General features: G+C 36.3%; 1 pseudogene; it reads left to right on the forward strand.

Moving 5' to 3' along the window:
• The first annotated feature begins 240 nt into the window (after window positions 1–240).
• On the forward strand, window positions 241–336 carry LOC145590416 (small nucleolar RNA R71; annotated as a pseudogene).
• Window positions 337–10872: the final 10536 nt, after the last annotated feature.

The following is a 10872-nucleotide window of genomic DNA, read 5'->3' on the forward strand; positions in this document are numbered from 1 at the left end:
GAGGATAAATTGTTGATGGCATTGAGACGGTCGATTGAATTAACTGTTGAACCGCTTTTGCTTGTCAACTCTCTCTCACCTTCTTCCCAATCCATGTGATACCTTACCACATCTTTAATTAAGTCCACCCCTTCATCCTCCGTTTTGTTCATGATAGGGCCTCCGGCACCGGCATCTAAGCAAGACTTTCCTTGGGGGCTTAGACCTCCATAGAAGATTTGGATGATTTGATACGGAGGAATCCCATGGTGTGGGCACTCTCTTTGGTATTCCTTATACCTTTCCCATGCCTCAAAGACTTTCATTTGGATTTTGCTTAAAGCTTTAAATGAGAGCTCTTGCTTCGGCCGTCTTCTTTTGTGGATAGAATCGAGATAGAAACTCCTTAGTCACTTCATCCCATGTTCGTAACGAGTTTGGTTTCACCTCTTTGTCCAAGTACTCTAGAGCACGTCCAATAAGAGAGAAGGGGAAAAGTTTAAGTCGAATGAACTCTTGAGAAACCCCATTCACCTTGATGGTATTGCAATACTTCTCAAATTCCTTAAGATGCTTTAGGGGACTCTCATGCTTTGCACCACTATATTGACGCCTCTCTATCAAAGTAATCATCGACGGTCTTATCTCAAAGTCATTTGCCGGTGTTGTAGAATCCACATGTACTCGTGATAAACCAACAAATAGAATTCAAATATCAAAGCACTAGGGAATTTAGGATCCACATGTACTCGTGATAAACTTGCTAATTTGTCGGGAATTTGATCAACCAAGCAATGCGAGGGAAAACGACATTTGCAATCAAAATCACTCAAAGAGCTATTTTCTAGGGTCAAGCTAGATGTCTCTACAAATGACTTCAAAGGAAAATCGCAAATCAAGATCACTCGATAATGATAGCTTCCAAATCAATTTTTCGTGTAATTGAAAACTATTATGCAATCTAGCATGATAATCAAGGTTAGCTACTCCTCTTCAAATCAAACACATGCACAAATTTCATCGACCAATTTAATAACATCATCAAATAAATCAAAAACCCCAAATTAGCTATAGATTATCACTCATACATGCTTCACCACTTCCCTATCAAAGAAACTACTCACTACACATTGTAAATTTGAAAAGCATAGCAAAAGTAATCATCAATTTCATCATCAACATTGTAATCCAAATATCAACAATCAAAACCAAGAAAACAATAGAAATTCAACAATATATCAAGACCAAACATAAAATTACATTGAAAAGGAAAGAATTCTTACAAAACTTTAATCAATATCAAAGAAGAATGAAGATTAAAATGTAAAAATCATCAAACACCAAGTTTTTCTCACTAAAATCTAAGAACAAAGTCTCCAAAATCTTGAGCTTCTCTCTCTAAAATTCTAATCAAAATCTAATTCTAATTCAAAACTAGCTTCCTTCTCTCTCTAGAAATGAAGAAATTATATGTATATAGTAAAACTAACTAAGGAGAAGTTAGTTAGACGTCCAAAAAGAACCTCAAAAGATGCGGCCTCTCATCCCATTGCGCGGCCGCAACAAAATGGGTATGGATCAGGGGGAAAAGTCCTGCGCGACCACTCCTTGCACTTGCGCGGCCACGCCAGCTACCTGAACGGCTGCACCTCCCTCGCACGCGGTCGTGCCTGGGAGCAGGGGAGATTGCCTTCGTGCGCTCGTTGATGCTCCCGTGCGTTTCACATGATACATGTTGGGGGAGGCAGTCACTAGAGGCCTTTACGATGGGTTCAACACCGTCTTTCATGTCCACGCGGCATGAGAGCGCCGCCTTGAAGACTTTGTTCTTGCACTCCTTTGCTTTTGAGCTTCAAAAGGAGGAACCGGGTTGCATCCTAAGCTTTGTATGCCCCGAGAGAACGCCAATGAGCTTCTCGAACATCACCAATCTCCTAAAATCAAAGAAAAACAAACAAGTAAAGGAGAAAAGGCAAAATAAGCTAAGAAATGCAAGAAAATAAGAAATAACTAAGGAAAATGCAAAATAGAGAGAATACAAGTAAAACTAAAGAAAAAGAGATAAAAGAGATACAAAAGCAATGAAAAATCATCGTAAAAGAAGCTAAATGAGTGCCATAAATGACACTCATCAGGAAAACCCTCGCAACTCGTCGGAAAATCGGTGCACTAATCTGGATGTATACATCATACTACTTTCTCTAATCATAATTAAAATCAACAACATCCATAACAATAGAGCTAATTTCTTTGATATTTTCGGCGATTAATCAACAAAAAAAACTATTAATCAAGGGTTTTTCAGAGATCTGGAAATAAATCAAAGTGAAGAAGAAGGAGAAATGAGCAGTACTGAGTAGAGAGTGAGTGATTTCATGAGAGAAAAAGAGAAAAGGAGTGAGGAAGAAGAGAAATGTGGCTGGGGGAAGTGGGAACAAAGTAAGTTTTTGATGAGTGTCATTTATGGCACTCATTTGATGAGTATTTAGGTTGTTTTTACCTTCTTTTCATAGCTTTCTTTCTCAATAAATGTGTAGATTTATGCATTTTCTCTTTATTTCCCTATTCTCTCTTGTTTTGTGTTTTATGGTTTTTCTTGTGTTTTCTCCTTTATTTCTTCTCTTTTCGTGGTTGTAGGTATTAAACGATGTTCGGGTCTCGATATTGGTGGTTTTCTAAGTTGGAAGATGCTTTTGGAGTAATCTCATAGCATTGGAAAAGCTCAAGATGCAAGGAGGTAGATGCTCCAAGTTCTAGCTCTTGCGCTCTCAAGCCGTGCTCCCATGCAGAAGTGGTGTTGAACCCACCATGGAATCCATTTGAATTTTTCATGCTTAGTGTCTATCATCATCATACTACGTGCACTCGAAGACCCCTTTTGCGAACGCATTGAGCATCAAAGAAGTCAAAAGAAACCCAGAAAGGCGCAGGTGCGCACCTTCCTTGCGCGGGCGCGCAAACGTGGGTTTTCCGGTTTTGCTAGGTTTCGTTTTGCGCCTCTTATAAATATCTATTTTTAACCCGATTTTTGTAAGAAGTTTGGAGACATAATTTTGATCATAATTTTAGCTTAGTTGAGAGTTTCTCTCTCTATTTTTAGGGTTAGTTTTAGGAGTAGATTTAGAGAGAGAAAGTGAGAGATTTCATTGGGAATTTGAGAGATTGAAGATCCTAGGTGACAATTGTATTGAAGATCTCCATAATCAATCAATGAGGATTTCTAACTCTATCTCATTTTATTGCTTTGTTTAATTTCATGTTTGTTTGGTTTGATTTTGATGTTTGATCTTCATTAGTGTAATTGTTCTTCATATTTTGTTGATTCTTGATTTCTTTAGTTGTTTGTTGATAGATGATGATTCTTGAGTAGTTGTTTGGCCAGGAATTGGGTGAAACTTGTATGATTGATTGATTGTGATTAATTTGGGAATTGTGTTGATTGATTGTTGAGATTAAAGTGATTAATGTAAGTTTACATGTGTGTAATTCGATTAGGCCTTGAGAATTATGCTAGTTTGCATTGTAATTGCTAATGACAAGACCAATTATATTAGGAATTGCAATTATCGATTGGTTTGGATTGTGATTCTATTAGTTTGTTATTCGTAGTGACGTCTAGCTTCACGTTTAGGAGATAGCACTTTGATTCCAATTGATAGCTCTTATCATTAGCCTTCACAACCTTTGATTGGCATGTTCTTCCCAAGTTGTTGCAATTGTCATAATTACTTGTTGACCCCCATTCCCTAGTGTTTTATTTGTTTGGTTGTTTGTTTGTTAGTTGATAGTGTTACTTCTTCACCTCCGACTTCAACCTAGCTTAGGCACACAATTGAGAGCGCTTGAACATAACCGTTCCTTTGGGTTCAACCCTTAACTTACCTCTATACTTGTATTTAGGTTTGTTAAGTGTTTATAAATTTTGTTTGTCTTAGGGAGAATTAGTCAACGACCTAATTTTCCCCTTGTCAAAATGACGCCGTTGTCGGGGAACGGTGTCTATGTTTGAGTGTTTTTGGTTGTTTGAGTCTAGGTCTTTGTATATACTGCTCTTTTATTTGATTTTTGTGTGTTTTGTAAAAAAAAATGGCATGTCTCTCATTTACTCAATATAACAATGAGCCTTTTTGTGAATATTTCAATAGACTTGAGGGATTTTTGGACTATAATTGTTGTAGTCTTTGGGAGGCTTGTGAGATTTGTTATTTTGGTTTAAATGAGCAAACTATGGATGAAGTTGAATGCATGCATAATGGTGAATTTGGAGCATTGTCAATTGATGATGCTTGGGATTTTTATGTTTGGTTTGCTTCGGATGTCTATAATAGGGGTAATCATGATTCTAATATTGATGTACAAGGTCTTAATTCTTCTAATGTTAGCATGAATTCCCATGGTTTTTCAAATGATCCCATGATTGAATCTAGAACAAATGATTTCAACTCTATTTCCCTTATTGTTCATGATGATGAAGTACATGCTCAAGTTGATGCTAATGGTGTGTTTCAATTTTCTTCATTATTTACCATGCCTTCTTGTGATGTTCTTCATTCCTTTAATAACGAATCTCATGTGCTTGATGGTGCCCCCACTCCCCAATGTGATGTATATGCTCATGATTTTAATGTCAATTCTTCCAATCTTGGTTGTGATCCTTCTTCTCTTATTGAGCCTCAACCTTCTACACCTTTTGAATCTCTTGTTGATATTTTTGAACCTCAAACTAGGCTCATTGAGCTTGATAATGTGCTTGGGCCTAGTAAGGAGTCGATTCTTAATTCTATGAGAAGTCAATTGGAGATGATGAAAAAGAGTGAGGAGCGTTTTGAGGAGGAAAGAAGGAGGGGTGGAGAGCTTGAGAGCCAATTGTCATCTTTGATGCTTGCTTGTGAAAGTTCTTATTTTAATATGTGTGTTGAGGATGATGATGATGATTTTGAGCAACCAAGAGTGTGTGAGGATCCCATTGGTGAGCATTTGAGAGATGGTGAAGGAGTTGAGGATGAAGAGAGTGTTGCTTCCGAAAACCCCAACCCTCCTTCCCATCTTGATGAGTCTCAAGTGCATGATTGTGATTCTTCTATCCATGAGTATTTTGACTTGTTTGAGGTTATGTCTAATAGGTTCTTTGAGAGTCAAAAGAAAACCCATAGCCTTTTGAATGAGTTCATTGAGGATGTGTAGGGAGTATTTCAAGCATCCCACACTTGAGCCCCACTGTGATCATACACTTAAGCATGGCGGCATCCAAAGGGAAGGAAGCTAGAGCAAAAGAGTCGCCAACAAGTTTTAGGAACTTGTAAATCATTCACAGGGTGAAGGTTACACCCCTTCACGATCCATGAGATCACTAACTCCATAGTGGTCTGGAACCATGACTGGATATTCAGGGATGAAGGTACAAATCCAACCTAAAAGAGATTGAACCTGCCTTAAAAATAGGCCTCTACTTTATTCTTCTCATATTCATGTGCGCTTTCTGACTAACATACAATCAATAGATTAACCCTAAACCTGTTTAATATATGTTGGTTGAATATTAATGCACAAACAAATCTATTATTGGCTATCACTTGAATTATAATCATATTAGCCTAAACAAGATTATTAATTATCTTAAGCGTGATTACAAGTACAAATTCCCTTTAAACATGCAAGAGAGGGCGTGATTAAGCAATAACAATAATATACATCAAGCAACAATAACAACAACAATCATCGTCATAATAATCTCAAAGCATAATAATATTAGTAAGATCCTAGGCATGATACTAACAAGATTAATAACAAATCCTAGCATGTCACTAAACAATAAAGATCAAATCTTTATCCCTAACATGATATTAACATGATATTAGAAAGAAATAGGAAGCAACCTAAATATGATACTAGGAACATATATGATATTAGAAATCTTAGTTATTACCCTAAACATGATACTAGGAATCACAAAGACATCCTAACATGATACTAGGAATTAAAATAATTAAAGTATGATCTCTATATCAAAAGAATAACAATTAAATTACTTACTTGGATGCCTCGTATCTCTTTCTAATAACAAAATACACGGGTTAGTAACTTCAAGAAAAATATTAAATCAAACAATTAATTAAATAATAGAAATAGGGATTTGGGACCAAACCCTCAGAAATTATCAACCTTTCACGTCTAGGGCAAAGGCAACTTCGAACTTGGCTAGGTGTGTTTAGAACTTGTGAATGTGGAATTTTGTAAAAGGGGAAGGTTTAGAAAGAGGGAGAAAGAACAAGCTTCTAGCTTTAAGAGAGAAAAAGAATAGATGATTGGTGATGATCAAGCTTGTTGATTGTTGATCAATGCATAAAAACGGGGAAATACGACCCCTATTTATAAGAAAATAGTCCGAAATTGATACAAAAGAAATCAGAATCTGGATCGGAATAAAATTGATCCCTGTCGCAAGCGACAAAGTCTGTCGCCATGCAACAAGAATCATGCATGGCGACAAGCTCTGTCGTTTGGCGACAGGCTTGTCGTTTTGCAACAATTAAAAGATAAAACGTACGGAATCCTTTTCTTAATATAATTAAGAAATTAAAACTTCGTTTTAATCAATTTCAAATTAGTTTTTATCAAAATAAAACACTTTGTTTATTTCAAACCAAATTTATTAATTATCAAAGATAATTATCAATTCTAATGCTATTAGCAATAACCTTCTAGACTATTCTAGAAGACTATAATCAATCCTAATAATTTTCGGAATAATAATGAATGGGCCCTCCACTAGATCATTGGGCCATAAAACCATTTCAGACCCAAATTAGTATTTGGACCATAACTTCCTCATTTTTCATCGGAATTGAGCTTATAATATATTGTTGGAAAGCTCTTTACGAGCCCGACCCAACTATACTATTAATGGACCCTTATCACAGACCAAACTAAATTAGACTGGATATTTTCATAAAATAGAGTAAGAAAAGATATATTTTCAAAAAATAGAAAGAAGTATTTTTATTAAAACAACCGCATCACAAGACTTTTCACATTTCACCTTGTTCGATAATCAAATGACGTGAAAGATATTCATCACTGGGTTTGGTTTTTGGGGAGACACAATTAGGTGTCTACTAGATGCTTCATGGGAGAGAGATGAGTTTGAAATGAATTTGCATCCATTCATGCATGGTTTTGAGACTTTGGGCTTTAAGGATGTTGAGGGAGTTGTTTTTCATAGTTGTAATGGAGGGTATTAAGTAGTTCCTCTAGGAAGTTGAATGTTTGAGGGAGATGGAGATCATGAGTGTTCTTCTTTTGAGGATTCTATGATTGATTTTCATGCTCTTATTGGTGATATGAGGCATGGTGGTGAAAAAGAGTTCACTTGTGAGACCATAGCCCCTATTCCCTCTTCTTATATCCCTTTTTCAAGGAAATTTAACCATATCCCTTACACTCCTATATCCCTCCCTTCCTTTGTTAATAAGCCTATTGGGGACCCCCTTGTCTATGATGATTTACATGTCCCTCATTCGTCTACCATTGAGGAAAAGGGTGATTTTGCCACCCAAAAACATTTTGAGGAGACTTTGCCTTATTCTTCTTTTTCTTTTTCTTCTTCTTCTTCTTCTTCTTCTTCTTCTTCTTCTTCTTCTTCTTCTTCTTCTTCTTATTTTTGAATTTGTTTTTTATTCTTCTTCCTTTTCTTGGCATTTCTCTCCTCATTTGCGTGCACTATCCTTGTTGCACGTCCTCTTTCCCTCATTTGCCTACTTGTTATCTTATGAAATGTGTAGTAGTGCATTCGACAAGCTCTTGCATTCGTTCCAATCTTATTTACTAGAGCGGTCAAGCTTGGACCTTAAGCAAGCCTTTTTAGGAAGTAACCCGTGTTTTATTGCTTTCATTTTCTTTTCTTTTTAGAATAGATTTTCTCTCATGGAAATCTTTGTGTGCCTTTTGCTAGGTACATGACTTGATATACTTTGGTGCATTGGTTTGGATCAAGAATCAAGAAAGTTTGACTCCTATTTTTGCTAGCACATGGAAAACAAGATTCAATGATAGAGGAATTTGGCTTTGAAAGGTTGAATTGGGTCATTTGCGGGTATTTACACCCACCTAAATCCGATAATATCTTTCCTTGCTCTTTCTCTAATGGTTGATGCCTTGTTGGACATGTGTTTGTTTGTTGGATTGATCTCTTTATTTTCCCCTCCCATGGTATCTACGATTTATGTTTGAGCATGTTGTCTCATTCAAGCTTGGGGGAGGGTATTCTATCATGTTTGGTGGGATTTTGATTCATATGTGCCACGCACGATTGAATATGCATTTTCATGTTCTTTTATTTTGAAAAACTCCAAAAAGATTTTTGTTTCTTTCAAGGCAAATTTGCATTGTGTTTTGTTTTGTTCTTGCTTTGGACATAATACTTTTGGACTTGTATTGTTGAATGATTTTCTTCTTAAATGGTAATGGTGTGCACGGTTTGAGAGTATGTTTGGTTGATTCTAGGATAGACTATGCTAAGGCAGTGTCTTTAGAACCTTGAAGCTAGATTCTAATTGTTTTTGAAATTTCTCCCTTTTGGTGAATTTGAAACTAATAGTGAGTTATTGCTACAACCATGTGAGAATTCATTCTTTTCTAGCCTTCTACATATTTTGCATGAGCGGCACATGGATCCTTGACTATTGTATGCTTTATCTAGAACTTGACTTTTGTCTCTCAAGATCGCGATCGAGCCATTTAGGAAGGATAAAGGCGTCTTTTCGGGGAGGTGATTTTTCTTTTTCTAGGATAGTTTTCTATTTATTTATTTTGGATTTTCATTTGCCTACTTGCTAACCATTTGAGCCATAAACCTTCTTTTCAAGCCATATCTTTAGATTTTGAGCCTTTTGTTTTATTCTCGTTTCCATTATTGGTTTTTTTGAAACAGTTGATCATTTTGTTGGAATGTATATGGGTTTTTATAATGAATGCAAGTTTGTGCTGTAAGTATCTTGTGAGTAAAATGCAAATGCAAAGTTGAAAAAGCCGTCCATAGTTAAAAGAGGCGAGGACAATGAAATAATGTGAAAAATAGAATAAATGAAAAATGAGAAAAAGCAAAGCACATTAAAATGCTTTGGCAAAAATGATAAAAATGAGAAAAATGAAAAAGCTCAAAAATATTTTGATGTAAGTGTCTTTCTCCCCATTTTAAGCATTGAGGACAATGCTTTGTTCAAGCTTTGGGGGAAGCGTTATTTCGCTTTTTGTAAATATGTTTGTGATTTTGGCTTTGAATAAGCTTGGGGGTGTTGGTGTTTTTGTTTGGTGATTACTTGGTTTTGGTGCTAAGATTTGGCCAATCTTTACTTCACAATATAGGTATACCACCAGATTTTAAATTTTAGCCTACCTTCACCCTTTTTGCCCTTACATTACAACCCTTTTCAAGACCTTTTGACCTTTTTGGTTGAGTCACAAGTCGGTGGAGGGAGAACGTGAGTCAAGCCTATAGAGTGGTGTGCATTAGTCAAGATGTCGAGTAGCCTTAAATCTCTTTCTTTTTCCGGTTCCTTAGAGGAATCATTGAGATGCTCACTAAAGGTGGATTTGAAGCTAATTGGGAGATTGTGGTAAAATGTTTAGAGATGAAGGTGAATTGTGTTTCATTAGTTCTCTATGATTAGCATATTTTTTGTTTCAATCAACCTTGGATATCTTGAAACGTGCACTCCCTTAGTTGTTTAGAAAGAATTGCATCCATTTGTGCTTGTTCATTTGCAAAAGTCCACTCATGAACATTTGTTTTCTTTTCTTTTCTTTTTGCTTCTTTTTCATGCTTTGCCTTGTTTGTTTGGTTTGTGAGAGTTATGGGTTAATCTCTTAGAAAACCCTTACGAGAGCATCACTCGTCCTCTAGGGCGATCTAGGGGTTTAAATGGCTTGTCTTTAGTTGCTAAAATTGACTGTGATTCCTACGAAAGTGAGTAAGTGTATATTCTTGTCTCTTCTCTTCTTCTTTTGTTTGTTTGAATAAGCTCATCATTTTTCCCTTACTTGTTTGGGTTTTGCTCGAGGACGAGCAAAAGTTAAGCTTGGGGGCATTTGATGAGTGCCATTTATGGCACTCATTTGATGAGTATTTAGGTTATTTTTACCTTCTTTTCATAGATTTCTTTCTTAATAAATGCGTAGTTCTATGAATTTTCTCTTTATTTCCCTTTTCTCTCTTATTTTGTGTTTTCATGGTTTTTCTTGTGTTTTCTCTTTTATTTCTTCTCTTTTCGTGGTTGTAGGTATTGAACGAGGTTCGGGTCTCGATATTGGTGGTTTTCTAAGTTAGAATATGCTTTTGGAGTAAGCTCATAGCATTGGGAAAGCTAAAGATGTAAGGAGGTGGATGCTCCAAGTTCTATCTCTTGCGCTCTCAAGTCATGCTCCCATGAAGAAGTGGTGTTGAACCCACCGTGAAGTCCATTTGAATCTTCCATGCTTAGTGTCTATCATCATCATACTGCGTGCACTCGAAGACCCCTTTTGCAAACGCATTGAGCATCAAAGAAGTCGAAAGAAACCCAGAAAGGCGTGGGCGTGCAAGCCCCATGCAAGGGCGCGCAAACGTGGGTTTTCCGGTTTCGCTCGGTTTCGTTTTGCGCCTCTTATAAATATCTATTTTAAACCCGATTTTTGTAAGAAGTTTGGAGACATAATTTTGATCATAATTTAAGCTTAGTTGAGAGTTTCTCTCTCTAGTTTTAGGGTTAGTTTTAGGAGTAGATTTAGATAGAGAAAGTGAGAGATTTCATTGGGTATTTGAGAGATTGAAGATCTTAGGTGACAATTGTATTGAAGATCTCCATAATCAATCAATGAGGATTTCTAACTCTATCTCATTTTATTGCTTTGTTTAAT

Source organism: Chenopodium album, chromosome 17 (genome assembly GCF_948465745.1).
Source record: "Chenopodium album chromosome 17, dcCheAlbu1.1, whole genome shotgun sequence".
Lineage (NCBI taxonomy): Eukaryota > Viridiplantae > Streptophyta > Magnoliopsida > Caryophyllales > Amaranthaceae > Chenopodium > Chenopodium album.